The sequence below is a fragment of the Manis pentadactyla genome, chromosome 12 (assembly GCF_030020395.1).
Source record: "Manis pentadactyla isolate mManPen7 chromosome 12, mManPen7.hap1, whole genome shotgun sequence".
In the NCBI taxonomy this organism is placed as follows: domain Eukaryota; kingdom Metazoa; phylum Chordata; class Mammalia; order Pholidota; family Manidae; genus Manis; species Manis pentadactyla.
In genome coordinates, this window is record NC_080030.1 from 43,545,779 (window position 1) to 43,563,975 (window position 18,197).

The following is an 18,197-nucleotide window of genomic DNA, read 5'->3' on the forward strand; positions in this document are numbered from 1 at the left end:
TGCAAACAAGGACATTTTCTCTGTCACCAAATGCTAGAATCCTGGAAGCATTTCCCATTGCATAAAGAATCCACAGCAAAAGAGGAAGTTGTTTTTCTCTGGTTTTTGTTGTATGAATCTACCTCTTCAAAGTTTAAATCCAAATAAGGGCAACAAAACACACAACCACTCTCCCAAGGCACACCATCCGGGGAGCTGAAGACTAAATCGGGGAACATTTCACTCGGCTTTCATGGAGGAGTAACGATCTACTACTTTCCACCGCCAGGCCTCTCTCTGCTCACACTTTTTTCTCAGCCTCTGAAAAGACTGTTCACGTTCATCCTTACTTTCTCCCACCTCGCTCTTTGACTGAAGTTCCCTCTGGTGGTATTCTTAATTTTAGCAACCAAAATCGTTGGCCTTCGTGTCCTGTTTCAAAGTGCTTCGTGATGGTAGCTTTATCACGTTTCTCTTAAGCAGCATCTAGAGATAAATTAGAATCACGAGATGCTGTAAAAATAAAATGCCTAGAACCAGACTCCCAAACCACCTTACTTATAAAATGTTGATTAAGTAACGTCTTCCAGTGCCTCCCACTCTCCAGTAGTGGACTTGGACTCAGGAGCTCACTTTACAGAGCATGCAAGACAATTCCCTCATCTGAAAGGCAAAGAAATCAAGACTCAGAGAAATGGAGCGACTTGCCAAGATGATATAAGGAGTTGGGGTCATAAAAAGAGCTAAAATGTCCTGAGTACTTACCACCAGCCAGGCACTATACTAAGCCTGTTTTACACATTATCTTATTTAGCCCCACAGCAATATTCAGAAGTAGGGACTGTCGTTATATCTATTTTACAGACAGAGAAATATAAGCTCTGAGAGAGAGGCTGAGGAGACTTATGTGTTCCAGGTCACACAAATGAAGGCTTTAAACCAGGCAGCCTAGTTACAGAACTTAGAAATTATACACATAGATGTAGATATATAGACAACAGATGTATCAATATGTGTGTACTTACGTACATATGATTTACCAATAAGCACATATGGTTTACCAGTAGTATTATTTTGCATATTCAAAAATTTTTAATAGATAACACCATATTTTAGAATGAAAAAAAGAGAGAAACAGAGAAACAGATGAAGGGGGGAAACCTGTGTATTGAAATGTGGGCTTAGAAGACACAAGGTTTTTCTAATGGCCAAGTCTAAGCTATGGTGTCTAAGAATGTTTGCACTGGACACAGACACAAGGAAGTGGTTACTTTTGGGGGAAGAGATGTTTTAGGTTGGGAGGAAGTAATGGGGCTGCTGCTAGGTAGCTGACAAAATTCTGTTTCTTAACCTGGATGGTGGATACATAGGTGTTTGTCTTATAATAGCTCATTAAACTCATAAAGCAATACCCAAAAATTAATAAATAGCATCATAACCTGGGATAGATGGGGGACAGGGGTCCTAAAGTCCATTCCATCTTCTTCCTAGTGTACCTTCCTATTCATACTATTAAGACATAGAAATTAAAAACTACATTTCCCAGGCCTCTTCACAGCCAGAGTCCTGGATGAAATTTAGATTCTGTCAATCAAACGTGGCAGAATTGGAGCAGAGGCCAGGCCTTTCTTGCTCCTGCTGGCAAGCCCAGTTGGGGAGACATGAGGTTTTTCCATAGCAGCGTTAACAGAGGCCCTGAGCTCTGGTCACCAGCTCTGAGGCCCTGAGCATGGGGCACACAGCCTCCGTTTGTACAGATCACAGTAGGAACGCGGTGGTTCTAGATACAGCAATAGCAGCTATGGCTTCCAATTGTTTCCTATGCTTATCTTGGTGGCTTCTTAATTGTGGCAGTGGTGGTTTGATAATGGAATCAGCAGCTTTTGATCATAGAGGGAGTAGCTGTCTTGATGGGTAATGCAGGTTTGGGACAGACTCATGGGATAAAGCAAACAACCACTGAAGTCCAGGGCCTGCCAAGGACAGGGGCCCTGATAAACTCCATGCTCTTTGGGGGAAATCCTGAGGGACTGGACCCTCCAGAGAAGCTGAAATGCAGGTAAACCCATCCTCAGACTGCAGTCCAGCTTCAAAGCCTCCACATGACCAAAATACTTCGATTCTTGAAAGGCAATGGAAATGATTCTGTGATTTTGATAAATAGCTACCAAATGACTGATACAAGCAAATGAAAGTCATTTCTAGAGGAAAGAAACATCATCTTAGACTTCTAATTCTTTCAACCACAATTTTTTAAATACATTGCCCAGGACACAAATGTAACCATGAAGACATAAGACAAGAATGAGAACCAGCTGAAATGTATAACAGAAACAGAAAATGTACAGAAGATCTAGACCAGTGTGCTAACAGAATTACAATGCAAACCACAAATGTGAGTCATGTGTATAATTTTAAGTTTTCTGATAACCACATTGATAAAGTAAAAAGAAACAGGTGAAACTTATTCTTTAAATATTTTTATTTGACTCTGCATTTTGACTCAAATGTTTATTTCAACCTAAATTATTGTTTCAACATGTAATCAGTATAAAAATTTTAAATGAGATACTGATACTTTTTATACTATGCTTTGAAATCTGATATGCACTTTATATTTACAGTGCATCTCAATTCAGAGTAGTCATATTTCAAGTGCTCATTAGCCTAATGGGGCTAGTAATTACCTTATTGGATCTTACAGTTTTAGATTTTAGAATTATCAGATAGGAATGTTAAAATAACTATGTGTATATTTGGAGTTGAAAAAAAAGTAAGATGAAAAAAATCAGTATATAATTGGAATTATATAAAAGTGACTAAGGGTTTTTGAAATATGGAATGATTTACAACTGTAAAATTGAATGACTGAAGTTAAGAACTCAATAGTTGCCCTTAACAGCAGATTGTGCATGCCTGAAGAAAGTACTGGTCAACTGGAAGGTGGGTCAGAAGAAATTATCTAGAATAAGTTACAGAAATACCAAAGGATGGTAAAATACAGAAGAAAGAGTAAGAGATAATGCAGACACAGTGAAATGGTTTGCTCCACATTTAGTTGCAATCCTAAAGGCAAAAGTAAAAGACAATAGTCAAGAAGTCAGATTTGAAGAGATAACGGCTCAGAATTTTTCAAAACTTAATCATTTTCCATTGAAGTTAATTTTATCAATAATTACCATTTAGTTTTTTTCTCCTTTAACACTTTCTATTTGAAGGTCTTAAAGACAGTGTGCAATTTCACCACAATGTGCCTAGAACTGATTTATTTTTATTTTTGCATACCCTGCTTGTGATTTGTTGTGTTTCTGGAAACTGAGGGTTAATATCTTTCATAAATACCATTTGACCCAGGAATTCCACTCCTAGAAATCTATCCTAAGAATGCAGGAGCCCAGTTTCAAAAAGACATATGCACCCCTATGTTTATTGCAGCACTATTTACAATAGCCAAGTAATGAAAGCAACCTAAGTGTCCATCAGTAGATGAATGGATAAAGAAGATGTGGTACATATACACAATGGAATATTATTCAGACATAAGAAGAAAACAAATCCTACCATTTGCAACAGCATGGATGGAGGTAGAGGGTATTATGAGCAGTGAAATAAGCCAGGCAGAGAAAGACAAGTATCAAATGATTTCACTCATCTGTGAAGTATAAGAATAAAGCAAAAACTGAAGGAACAAAACAGCAGCAGATTCACAGAACCCAAGAATGGACTAACAGTTACCAGAGGGAAAGGGACTGGGGAGGATGGGTGGAAAGGGAGCGATAAGGGGGAAAAAGGGGCATTATGATTAGCACAGATAATGTAGTGGGGGGAGCATGGGGAAGGCAGTACAACACAGAGAAGACATGTAGTGATTCTACAGCATCTTACTATGCTGATGGACAGTGACTGTAATGGGATATATGGTGGGGACTTGATAATGAGGGAATCTAGTAACCACAATGTTGCTCATGTAATTGTATATTAATGATATCAAAATAAAAAATTTATCTTTCATAAAATATGGAAAACTCTTAGCCACTACCTCTTTGAAAATTTCGTCTCCCTCATTTTCTATCTTTTCTGTTTTTGGAAGTCTCAGTAAATGTGGGTTGGATTGTCCCAGTGTATATCCATATCTTTAAACATCTCTCCGATAGTTTCACAATGAAACTCTTTCTCTGCTGAGTTTTTAATTATTTCTTCAGATTAATCATCCAGTTTACCAATTCTCTATGCTGTTGTGTCTGATATGGTTGTTCACCACTGTGTGGAGTTTTTAATTTTAACAAACATATTTTTAATTGCCAGAAGTTCTGTTTCATTCTCCTTCAAATTATAACTGGTCTTTTTTGATAGTGCCTCATTATTTGCAGTGGTTTTAATTCCTTCTTGTATGCCTTTAGTATTTTACAGTTTTATTGATAATTCTAGTATCTATAGTTACTGAGGGCCTAACCCACTGTGTTAATTGGCTTATTTCACTTACTCTAGTGTGAGTCTAGAAGTGTTCTATGAGTTTAAAAAGAAAAAAGGGCTTTATCTGTAGGAAATCTTTGGCGGGGCTTTATCTGTAGGAAATCTTTGGCAGGGCTTTATCTGTAGGAAATCTCAGTGGGTTACTTGTGTTCTTCTAGAAGGATATGATGGTTGATTCTGCTAGACACACATGGATCTCAATGAGCCACTAATCATTTTTATGTTAATTTTGTGGACTGGAGCATTTAGGTAGTGACAGCCTATAGATTAATCCTTAGGGGGCAGCTTTTGTTTTATTTTGTTTTTACACACAGAATCCAGGCCAAGACAGAGATATAAGCCTACTGTGTCCTTTTATATTGTCTCTTTGTGCTCCTGAGCAGATTTGTTTCTAATCCACCTTTTCACTATATCGCAGCTTTATATGGTGTCTGAGTTCCAACTCCACACCTCAGTAGAGCCCATAGCCTAGTATATTGTCCCTAAACAGGAATAAAATCTAGCCCCTTTATATACCTAGGTCAACAAATTCCATCTGCCTTCCCTGCCCTACAACCACCCTCTGGGGTCATGGTGTCCACCCTTGGCTTACCACTCTGCTTTTCATTTCTCTCTCATGTATGACCCCTATAAATTTCCCTCTTGTTACATATCCCTCTCACTTTGGAAATTGAGAACCAAAACTCTAAACCTAAAATATCATGTCTCTCAGTTAATGATGAATAAATTCATCTGGAATCTTAATCAGTTATAACACATAGGAATAGCAGCAACAAATGATCGCATGTGTTCTTATCCAGGTTAAACTTGAAGAGAATAAAATCTAATCAGACATGTGTAGCTGAGTGGACTTCATTATAGCAAAACAAAGATAAACATTACCTTTTTCTCTATCTATATGTTTTCACCTCCCTTTTTCCCTATCTAAGCAAGTAGCTTTCTGGGTTCTTTTCCTCAAGGGAGATTCATGGCAGACCAAAGATTAGAAAAAATTCCTTTTCTTTTTCCAAAGTCCTAAGGTCTGAGAAAAGGTGTAAGTCAGGGGAGAGGAAATCCTGGGGCAAAATACCTCTAAAAACTGAAATCAATCAAAGGGAGAAATAAAGTTTAAAACCCATTTATTGCTTACAAACTGCAGTCAAGGGCCGGTTCTCTCCCCTGCTCCAGAAGAAGCAAGCAAGCCAGCCAGCCCCTCCCTTTAAACTCTCAGGTTCAGACACACCCTCGGTTGCCCAGGTAATTCCCCATTGATACGGAGATGAACTTCTCTCCACCTTTGAGGAATGATGCAAATGCCCTAAAGCCATACTTCTCTCCATCCTTGAGCATCTGTTGATGTGCAGATGTACTAAAGCCAGGTGAGACATTCTGGAAATACTACAATTTTACCCACAGAAGGGCCTAGACAATGTGTTCAAAAAACATCAAGAGAAGATGGCAACAAATCAGTGGAAGAATTCCTGGGCAAGTGTTCCTCTCATAAGAATAACAGCAATGCACCACCACCGAATACCTCTGCTTATGATCCATCTAACTGTCTCAGGTTTCTTTCCCTTTTCCCCCTTTTCCCCTTCCTTCTCCTTCTTCTCTAGGGCATGCACTTGACTGTTCACTGTGGCCCAACCCACTCTCTTTCCCATCAGTGGCTACCAAACAAATGATGAAACCTGGCTTGGTTAGAAAAATGAGCATTTCTTGCAGTTTGACTCAGCCATGGAGCACCAGTGACTGGCTTAATGTTTTCCAGGCAGAGAAGTAGAGAGACTAAATATTATAATCATGAAGATGAATCTTCTTGGCTCAGAATGGAGACTTATAAAAAATAAGAAGAGTAGGGAAGAATTCAAATAACATTGTTAAGAATGTTCTGTAAGCAGGAATCAAACAGAAGGCAAGCACACTCCTTTGAGATTAGATTTACTTTTATGGAGAGGTAAGAAATATTTTGACAGTAATTAAGATGGATGGTGTTCTCTGACAGGAGCAATTTATTTTAGGCATTCATATTGTGGGAGGAAAAAAAAGAGAAAATGTCTTGTAACAAAGAAAAAAACATCAGAAAAATTGGGGGAATAAAATTATTATCTGATTAGTTCAATATGGTTATAATTAAATGTATATAGCACATGCTTGCTAAGAGAACCATATGTTTTCATGAAAAATGTACATTACTCACTTTTCATTTTATGTCTATACACTTCTTTTTAACAGATAAATATTCCCCCATTGAAAATTTTCATCTATTATTACAGAAATAAGAAGGTTACACTGATGTTCATGATCGTTGCTGTCGTTTCTCATTTGTTAGTTTTCTGGGAGGAGGAGGGACCTCAGCCAAAATGCTTTGCAAAGGAACTTTTTGAAATCATTTTATTTCTAGCAGAAAATTTTCCTGGTTTTCTGCTCTGCTGTTGCTATGTCACGTGCTGCCTGCCAGCTAGAGCTGAACAGTCAATTATGCAGTTTCTAGGCAGAAAAATGCTCACATTGCAAGAAAATGCCTAAGTATCCCATGAGGTAACTCTGGTAATATGAATTTTCATTGCTCATTTACACTCTTAAAGGTACAATTCTCCTGACTTCACATGTTTTCCTAGGGTGCCTCTCTGTATGTTACAACCTCAGTTCATGATTTCTCCCAAAAGACAAAGTGTTCCTATCATTCACACAGTTTAGGTATACTCTGAAAATGTATCTTAAAGTATTTATTTAAAATTATTTATTAAGGTTCTTTTAGAGTTCTAAACATACTTTGTACTATCTGATTAATTCGGCTGAATTCAGTTTTTAAAGGGTGCTGTTCTACAATGTGGCTGTTTATTTTTTAAAGCCTAGAATTAATATAAATGTTTCCAATGACTAAAAGAGATCAGAAGATATTTTATCAAAATATCTATCATACTTATAACAAATCTAGAATTATGTGGGCTGGTTGTATGAAATATATGGAATAGAAATATGATAGGAAGAAAAAAATGACTTAATCAAGTTCCAGCATTCACTTTGTCTAAAGGCTAAAGTGCATTGGCTGAAAAAAAATCACTTGTTTTTTTCCCTTCTGCAAACCTGAAGATGGTACTGCCTGTAAGTATGATTCCCTAGAGAATTTACAGTTTGGTAAGATGACTCATGGCTAAAGTAACAATATTCAACTGCTTTTACTCCCATGGCCTGGGAACATGAGTTATAATATGGCCAGTGCCTGCCTGTTTCACATACACTCCCAAATATAAGGGACTTCAAGCTACTTGTATTCATAAAGGAGAGGAGTATTGTCTGTAAATTATATCTCATAATTTGATTTTTATAAAAGGTAGAGGGAGGAAAGACTAGTACTGGCTGTAACTTGTCACACCTATAAGTGCATCTATTGATCTATTGGTTGAAACGTTTTTAAAACCTTCCTCCACCTCCATGAGACTATGATCGCCAGCTGCTACAGTAAAACCAAGGAGGTGACAAATGAGCACAGTCTTCTGACTCCCTAATAATCATAATCCTAAATAAGGCTGGAGAAACTATAGAACTAAGGAGGCTACAAGATCAATAGCAATCTTCTCAACAGCAGTCCTGGTTGCAGGAGGACCAAGGAGTATTATTTCTAAAGTATTGGAGATAAAGAGACTTGGGTCTAGGACTTCATATCCAGTCAAATTCCTGTTAAGTAGGAGGGTGGTATATGTATCAGATTTCCATGGCAGCCATAACATATCACCACAAACTTAGTTGCTTAAATCAACACGTATTTATTATGTCACAGTTACGTAAGTCAGATGTCTGAGTTGGCTCTGTTGGTTTCTCTGCCCTGGATGTCACAAGGCCAAAATTAAGGTGTCAACCAGCTGGGCTCTCAGGCAGAGGCCTTGAGAGGAATCTGGTTCCCAGTTCATGTAGAAAGTTGATAGAATCCAGTTCCTTGGAGTTTTGGAACTCAGGGCCTCACTTTCTTGGTGGCTGCCAGCTGGAGTCTCTCCTTAAATCCTCTACAGGCTTCTATCCAGTCCTTGCATATAGCCTCTACATCCCAGAGCCAGCAACAGGACATGATATCTCTCTACTTCTTCTGCCACATCTTACTTCCCTTCAATCTGAGGCAGTTCTCAACTTTTAAGGGCTCATGTGATTCATCAGGCCCACTCACTTAATCTAGGATACTGTCCCTTTTTTGAGGTCAACTGGTCAGTAACTTCAATTATATCTGCAAAGACCCTTCATAGCAGTACCTAAATTAGTGTTTGCATAATGAAGGGACAGGAATTCTGACTACCACAGTGTATTAAAAATATTTTTGAACAAAATAAAACCTGTTAAGAATTCTGACTACCACAGTGTATTAAAAATATTTTTGAACAAAATAAAGCCTAAAGATTTTGCCCCAGAAAGATTGAAGTTGAAAATACTTTTTGGAGAAAGTACTCCAATAGCAAGAAACGCACCCAGGAGGTATGACAAGAGGAATAAAAAGGATGAGTAACCAATTTTATTAAAATGTTAATTTTTTAAACGTTGCTATATTTTTGCAAAAAAAATTTTTTTTCATTGCTGTTGCCTGAAAAAAGGGCAGGGGGTGGGAGAGGTTTAGATCACAGAAAAGAAAAACTATGCCAATAAATAACCTAGAAGTGAAAATCTGGACAATATCAGAGAAATGGGGTGGGGGGGTGTCACACAAAAGAAATTTGAAAACATGCTAAATACATTTTTTTAAATAGGGTTAAACAAAAATGATAACTGTAAATCCGGGGAGAGGAAATTCCGGGGCAAAATACCTCTAAAAACTGAAATCAGTCAAAGAGAGAAATAAAGTTTAAAATCCGTTTAGTGTTCACAAACTGCAGTCACGGCCCTTCTCTCTTTCCTGCTCCAGCAGAAGCAAAACCGGCCCTCCCCCTCACCTCTCAGGTACAGATAAGCCCTCTGTAGCCTGGGTAATTACCCACTGATGCGGAGATGAACTTCTCTCCACCCTTGAGGAATGATGCAAATGCCCTAAGGCCATACTTCTCTCCACCCTTGAGCGCCTGTTGATATACAGATGTACTAAAGTCAGGTGAGATATTCTGGAAATATTACAATTTTACCCACAATAATAAATAAATGTAAATAAACATTAGTATGAGTCATAGGCTAAAGGCAATCATTATGAAAAGAAAAATAGAATGTATTACGTTCAAAGCAGCAAAATAAAACAGTACAATAAAAGAAATAGAGGTATGGAGGGGAAAAAATTTTTTTAAAGCTTAATAAATGATAAATTTGATGGCAGAGATAAATCCTAATATAGTAGGTGTCAAAGAAAAGATCACTACAGTCACTTTGAAACAGAGTTTTATTTGAGCCAAATTGAGGATTAAGAAACAATGCTTCTATGTATAGAAGTGTTTGGGGAGAGACTACAGTCATATAAAGGTTTTATAACCTCCAGGAAGCAGCAAGAAAGACAATTTCAAAGGAGAACATTCCATTTACAAAAATAAGCAATCCTTAAAAAAAAAGAAAAGCTCGGGTCAATGTTCATCTTGGTGCCTAAGGGAATTAAATAAAGGACCAGGCATATGTTCCCCACTTATCTGTCTTATGTCCTTGAGCAGGAAATCTGGACAGCAAAGGAGAACAGACGTGGTGGTACATACTTGTTTAACTTTTAACATGGTTTTAACTAACGACTGTATTATAGACATAGAAAGCTTCAGTTCTCATGGGTGCCCATTTTGAGAGTCCCAGAGCTAATGAAACCTTCAAAATTTAGGCCTTAGAAATCTCTGTCCTTAGCGTGGGGTCAGCTTTTCTTTAAGTCACAGTAGTAATCACAATAAAGGTAAACTATTAAACTCAACAATGAAATAACTGAAATTCTCAGATTGGATTAAAAATTAATCCAAGGACATACACTGTTTTCAAAAGACACCCTTAAAATGAACGTTTCATAATAAAAGGCCTAACACTCAAGGTAGGCTAGGTTTCTTGCAGAAACGCCAAAATTTTAGCTTAAAACAACACAGGTTGTGCACTTTTTAAAAAATGGTAAGATGATAATTTTATGTAGTTTGACGATTTTAAATTTTTTGAATTATTTTTTAAATGCCATTTGTCTTATTCATGCCGTAAGTCCAATGTGGCCAGCAAGACCGCTCATGAAATACAAGGGCGGCACGGAGAAGCTTGCTCCTTAAAATCTGTGGAATCATTTCCCCAAGAACGGCATTTGCCTTCCACTTAACACTCTCTCTCCCCACATCCGTGGATGTTTTAGAGGTTTCCCAACATCTGTTTGATTCAAGACCGGAGTGAACTGCCTGCACCAGAGTCACCTGAGGGACCCCTGCAGAGACATCCCAGTTCTCGGGCCGGGCCGGCGGCTCCGCGTGCAGGTGGTGTCCCTGGGTGAAGTCCAGTCTCGGTGTCGGGCTCCTGCCCCTGCTATAGGGCACTCTCTGTGCAGCGCCCACCCGTGAGTTCATGGATGTGACCAGGGTGGGCGCGCAGGGACAGGTACTCAGTCGGGGACGGGGACCGTGACCCCGGGGGTTCGGGGACCTTGTGGCGGATGGTGCCAGCGCCCCTCCTCCCTTCTTCCCCCCGGACTCCTTCCCGCCTGGCGGTGTGGCCCTCTGGACGAGAGGAGGGACTTTGGCTGAAGAGCAGCGCCAGAGGATGCGAGGGGAGGACAGGGCAGGAGAGCAGGCGTGTTGGGAAATGCCGCCGAGGCCCAGCACCCAGCGTGGCGTCGGGGACTGGGAGCCGGGCGCCTGGGAGCTGGCCGTGGTCAGACGGGACCCTGCGGGGCCGCGACCCCGGAAGCCTGCATCATCCCATAACCACATCTCTACCAGTCCCCAAGACCATACCAGCAGCCTTTCCTAAATGGTGCGGATTTCCCTGTACCATGTGTTCACCCCCCTACCCCCACTTCAGCCCCATTCCTCCTGGGAGCCTGTTTCTGGAACGGCCATCTGGAGGAACATGTTCAGTGGGGTCATGGCACAGGGCTGTCCATACGGAAGCTGAAAATAGCTAATGGGAGAAGCCAGGGTTACAGTGTAACCAGTCACTCCTGCTGTGACAGAGGTGAGTCATGAGGATGGTGGTAGGGAATGTTTCTCAGGACCTGACATTTGATGTGATTTTGAAGGACTCCAAGAAATAGTCCAGGTGAGACGGAAAAGGAAACAGTAGGAAGTAAATCTCTGGAATCGGAATGTTGCCCTCACACGTGGGGTCAACAAGATATCCACAGTGAGTTACTGAGGGTGTGTGTGCAGGAGGAAGAGATGCAGGCGGTGAGAAAGGAAAGGAAGGATGGTGCGACGCACCCATGGCCATTATGCCCCTAACTGGACAAGCCATGGATGAAGCACTTTCTCAAACACACACACACACTCACACACACACATAACGGGGAAGGCTGACCTTATTTCAAGAGAACTGCCACTTCTGCCTCTTCTCAGTTACCTGTTCGCTCCAGCATTTCATGCCGGTGCACTAAAAATTGTTCAAGGCAACTCTTTGGGACTCCATTTGCAACAAGGGCTTTTTTATTCTCACACCTGTTTCATTCATTTGTTAAATAAAATGAAATGTTGTGGTCCCCTGGGGTGGTCCCACAGGCAAGGTGAACTGTGCAGACTGTGGAGAACCTAAATCAGCCAGCACAATGCATGCTGTGCTGGGAAGGTGCCATCCAGCCATTCTCACCTGTGTCAGCAAAATTGCCAGAGCCCCTCACCCATGGCTGAGAAAAGAACCAGCTTGGAACTCTTCAAGAAGATGAAACTGGATGGGAGTCCAATTCTCATGTCCTGGGTAAAATTCCTTAGGGGAATGAGTAACAATCCTACTCCTTGCCTATTTTCAAGCATCTACAACATAAGAATGTGCTTAGTCTGTTCTTCCGGGACACTAAGCAGATGTATCCTTGAAACACTGTTCTGATGTATTGACTAATGTAACCTTTCCTGCATGTATCCCCTGTTGCAAGAAGGCATATAAGCTGTTTTCAGAAAAAAGGCTGTGGAACAGTTTACCCAAACCCTCCTGGATCATGGTCCTCAGTAACACTCTGAATAAACTCTGTCTTTCTTAATACAACAGCCACACATCAACACATTCAATTATTCATGCAGTATTCAGTTAGCATTTAGGTAATGGAGGGCTCATCTGCTGATGAAGAGTAAACTCTTCACCTATTAAATCTGAGAAAGAATCCTGATTCTTGTTCAGTGGGTCCTGGTCTTGATTTTCACCCTTTCTTTGAATGGGTGCCATTCAAAGTGCCATGAACAGGTCAAGCACTGTGAGAGAGGACTCCATCCATATCTTTGTCATCATGTGTAGTTGGGCCATTGCTGACTTCAGGGAAGGCAGCACTAAAACCTGAATTAGGAGACCTGTGGTGAGTCCTCATCATGGTGAAGCTCAGGATTACTGGCATCAGTTCCACATTCAATCCCTTTTGATTCAGTGAGGTTAGCTTTCCTGTTTTACAGATGTGGAAATTGAAGCATGGAGTTTAAGAACCTAGCACAAGACTATCAGTCAGAATTACAACCTGATCACTGTATTAAAAGTAGGTGGTATCACCCACACACATTACAATCAGCTCAGGGGCAATTTCAGACCCCACCAGCTGGAGTCTGAAATGAGTCTAGGGGAAAGGGGTGCACCACACTGGATTCAAATGCCCAGGTGTCCACAGAGGCCCATCCTCCTCCCATCTGACTATCCTGCTGTGTCTCTATTTTCAGCCTCCTGCCTTCCTGTTCTCTGCCAGCCACGTGGCTATTTAACCCAGCCTTATTGTTGGGGGGTTACTGCCAGGCCCTTCCTGGGTGCCTCTTTCCAGGGACAAACTCAGGCTCCTGTCTGACACCCTTTGCATGGGGGTCTCTTTCCACACAGAACCCCTGGGCCCACTAAGCTCTATGGGTACTTTTGTGAATCAGTACATATCTTCTAATCTCCTTCACCCTGCTAATTCAGTTTGCTACTGTCCCATGTCCCTGTCCTCAAGCAGACACAGACCTTGTGCCTTGCTACAGGCCTCCTCCATTTTCCCACAGACTTAGGACAGTGGGACTTACCATCACTTGGAGCTCAGCCTTTCCACATGGAAAATGTGTGGAGTAAGAGGTCTTAGCCTATGTTTCTCATTTAACAGGGAAGAGGATCACTAGAAGTGTTAGAGGGGTCACACCCAACTGAGGCCTCCCCAGCAGCCCACACCCCTGGAACCCTACTTACCTCTCATTTTTGCCCACAATTCCCACTGCCCTTAGAGAAACCTGGACAGGATCAATAGGGTTTACTCACTGGGAATGGCTGGGCTAACAGTGATGAACTGAGTGGAGCTGGAGTTAAAGCCATGGAGTCAGAGGTAGTTTATGCATGGATGGGAATCTGGGAATTGAATCCCCATACACAAAGAGAACCTTTCCTCAGTCCCTGCTCTCCAAGGCAATACAATTGATCACACTTGATACCTAACTCAAAGACTCCTGAGTTCAGGTAACTTGGTCATGAAACAGGTTAGAGTAATACTCGGTCACCCATCAATCCCAAGAAAACTTCTGTGCAATGAGGTACACTGTAAGGCATCACACAATCCCCAATCCAACAGGCATCCATTTGGCTTCCAAGAAACCCAAGACATAGCTAAAGCTGTTACTCTGCATCTAAGAAAACACTAGATGAGGTTTTCCTTTCACCTAGTTGCATGTCTTGAGAGCTCGACTTCATGACCAGTGAGATTATTCTCTATGGTGTCTGACAACCAGAGGATGCATGTACCATGTACATCTGGCTGGCAGCCCAATAGGCTATGGATCCCATAGTCAACTTTGTCCGACAGTGCCGGTTCTCAGGAGAGATTTGTCCTAAGAGGTCACAGTCCAGGAATGACTTTTTTGCCTCAACTTCGTCGCTTTGTTAGTACTGCAAAAGTCCCATGTTAGTAGCATCTACATGGTGTCACAGATTCGCCAGTCTGTGACTGGAGGCATCTTGCATTTTTTGTGGGAGATTGGAGACACCGTTTTCACTACACCACCCTTGCTACTTGTGCAACAAATGCATTTGCTTTTTCTTGACTCCCTGGGCAGTGATTTTTTTTTTAGATCATGGAGGCTACATCATTCTATGCTCTCTTAGATCCATAATTAAACCTGGAAAGGTGCCTACAGGTCATTCCATAAAGAGGCTAATTGGTTTGAGTTGCTATTAAGATCCTACTCATCAATGGCCAGAAGACGGATCCTTTAAATTGACAATATTTGAAAGAAAAAATTTCTTTATAAAGAGCCCTCAATTTACTTTTAATGTAACAGCTAGCCTAAGGGATTCCCTTGAGACAGATGAAAGAACAGAAATTAGGCTTAGGACAATAATTAGTGTTCAAATCCAATGTAAATTCTTTTTCCTAAATTCCAACCCCATTTTCTGGTTTTCATTTCCTTCTTAAAAGATTTATAATGAATACTCTGGCCCAAATTCCATGCCCAAAGGATATAGGTTACTCCTGTAAATGCTGAATGTCAGGAAATGAATTTTAACAAAAGCACTAGAGACTGGCAGTAAGTATTGTTTTGCTCCCATCTTCCAGGGTTCTGGAATCAGGCTCTGCCACCTTTGAGCATTCCTATGCAATATCCTCTGCAACATATCTGAGAACCCCTACCAAGAAAAAAATTGTTCTCATGTCCCCTGGATAGCAACAGATCTTTTAAACTGTTAAGCCTTTTACCTCCACTTCCAGAAGAGCCTACCAAATTTAGAGAAGAATTTAAAAGATTAAAGGCTATTCGCACTTCATCCCTCCCAGAGGAAACAGTTGCTTATCAGATAAATCATTTACAAATATAGTCCCCCATATTGTAGGATGCCTTTTTGTTCTGCTGATAGTGTCCTTTGCTGTACAGAACTTTTTAATTTGATGTAGTCCCACTTGTTCATTTTTTATTTTGTTTTTCTTACCCAAGGAGATGTGTTCAGGAAAAAGTTGCTCATGTTTATATTCAAGAAATTTTTGCTATGTTTTCTTCTAAGAGTTTTATGGTTTGAGGATTTATATTCAGGTCTTTGATCTGCTTTGAGTTTACTTTTGTGTATGGAGTTAGACAGTAATCCAGTTTCATTCTCTCACATGTAGCTGTCCAGTTTTGCCAACACCAGTTTTTGAAGAGTCTGTCTTTTCCCCATTGTATATTAATGGCTCTTTTATTGTATATTAATTGGCCATAGATGTATGGGTCTATATCTGGGCTCTCTATTCTGTTCCATTGATGTATGGGTCTGTTCTTGTGCCAGTACCAAATTGATTTGATTACTAAGCCTTTGCAGTAGAGCTTGGAGTTAGGGAGCATAATCCCCCCAGCTTTGTTCTTCTTTCTCAGATTTGCTTTGGCTATTCTAAGTCTTTTGTGGTTCCATATAAATATTAGAACTCCTTGTTTTAGTTCATTGAAGAATGCTGTTGGTATTTTGATAAGGATTGCATTGAATCTATGAATTGCTTTAGGCAGGATGGCCATTTTGACAATATTAATTCTTCCTATCCATGATCATGGAATAGATTTCCACTTATTGGGTGTCTTCTTTAATTTCCTTCATGAGTGTCTTGTAGTTTTCAGAGTACAGGTCTTTCACCTCCTTGGTTAGGTTTATTCTTAGGTATTTTATTATTTTTGATGCAATTGTAAATGGAGTTTTCATGATTTCTCTTTCTGTTAATTCATTGTTAGTATATAGGAATACAACAAATTTCTGTGTATTAATTTTGTATCCTGCAACTTTGCTGAATTCAGTTCTTAGTTCTAATAGTTTTTTGGTGGAGTCCTTAGGGTTTGCTATGTATAATATCTTGTTGTCTGCAAACAATGGCAGGTTAACTTCTTCCTTATCAGTTTGGATGCCTTTTATTTCTTTGTGTTATCTGATTACCATGAATAGGACCTCCAGTACTATGTTGAATAAAAGTGGCGAGAATGGGTATCCTTGTCTTGTTCCTGATCTTAGAGGAAAGGCTTTCAGTTTTTCACTGTTAAGTATGATGTTGGCTGTGCATTTGTCATATATGGCCTTCATTATGTTGAGGTATGTACCCTCTATATCCATTTTGTTGAGAGTTTTTATCATGAATGGATGTTGAATTTTGTCAAATGCTTTTTCAGCACCTATTGAAATGATCACATGATTTTTGTCCTTTTTGTTGATGTGATGTATGATATTGATTTTCAGATATTGTCCATCCTTGCATCTCTGGAATAAATCCCACTTGGTCATGATGGATGATCATTTTGATGTGTTTTTTAATTTGGTTTGTTAAATTTTTTTTAGGATTTTTGCATCCATGTTCATGAGGGATGTTGGTCTGTAATTTTCCTTTTTTTGTGGTGTTCTTTTCTGGTTTTGGTATTAGAGTAGTGCTAGCCTCATAGAATGAGTTTGGAAATATTCCCTCCTCTTCTACTTTTTGGAATACTTTAAAGAGGATGGGTATTAGCTCTTCTTTAAATGTTTGATAAAATTCCACCATGAAGCCTTCTGGACCAGGCATTTTGTTCTTAGGTAGTTTTTGATTACCAGTTCAATTTCATTGGTAGTAATTGGTCTGTTCAGATTTTCTGTTTCTTCCTGGGTCAGTCTTAGAAGGTTGTGTATTTCTAGAAAGTTGTCCATTTCTTCCAGATTGTCCAATTTGTTGGCACATAATTTTTTATAGTGTTCTCTAAAAATTATTTTTATTTCCGTGGTGTCTATTGTGAGTTTTCCATTTTCATTTCTGATTCTGTTTATGGGTGTAGACTCTTTTTTTCTTGATAAGTCTGATAAATCTATTTTGTTTATTTTCTCAAAGAACCAACTCCTGGTTTCATTGATTCTATTGTTTTATTCTTCTCAATTTTGTTTATTTATGCTCTGATCTTTATTATGTCCCTCCTTCTACTGACTTTGGGCCTCATCGCCTTTTTTTTTTTTTTAGTTTCATTAATTGTGAGTTTAGACTGATTTGTGATTGTTCTTGTTTCTTGAGGTAAGACTGTATGGCTATACACTTTCCTCTTAGAATTGCCTTCACTGCATCCCACAGATTTTGGGCTGTTGAGTAGGTGTGTTCATTTGTCTCCATATACTGCTTGAAATTACCATTTAGGTTTTAGATTTGTGGTTACCAAAGGTTCAAGGATAGCTTCCTTACTATATAACAGTCTGGCTTAAATTGCTTATTACTCTATTTCAAACACAACCTAAAGGTACTTTTTTTCCCCCTAACCTTCTTCTTTTTCCTCCTCCACTCTTTATATATTAGGTGTCATATTCTGTATTCTTTGTGTATGCCTTGACTAACTTTATGAATAGTTGATTTAATTTCATATTTACTATGGGTTTATTTTACCTGGTGATAGCTATTTAGCCTTAGGAGCATTTCTGTCTAGAGCAGTCCCCATTAAGAGATCCTGCAGGAATGGTTTAGTGGTGGTGAATTCCCTCAACTTTGCTTATTTGGAAATTGTTTAATCCCTTATTCAAATTTAAATGATAATCTTGCTGGGTAGAGTATTCTTGGCTGGAGGCCCTTCTGTTTCATTACATTAAATATATCATGCCACTCCCTTTTGGCCTGTAAGGTTTCTGTTGAAAAGTCTGCTGATAGCCTGATGGGGTTTCCTTTATAAGTAATCATTTTTCTCTCTCTGGCTGCTTTCAGCACTCTCTCCTCATTCTTGATCTTTGCCATTTTAATTATTATA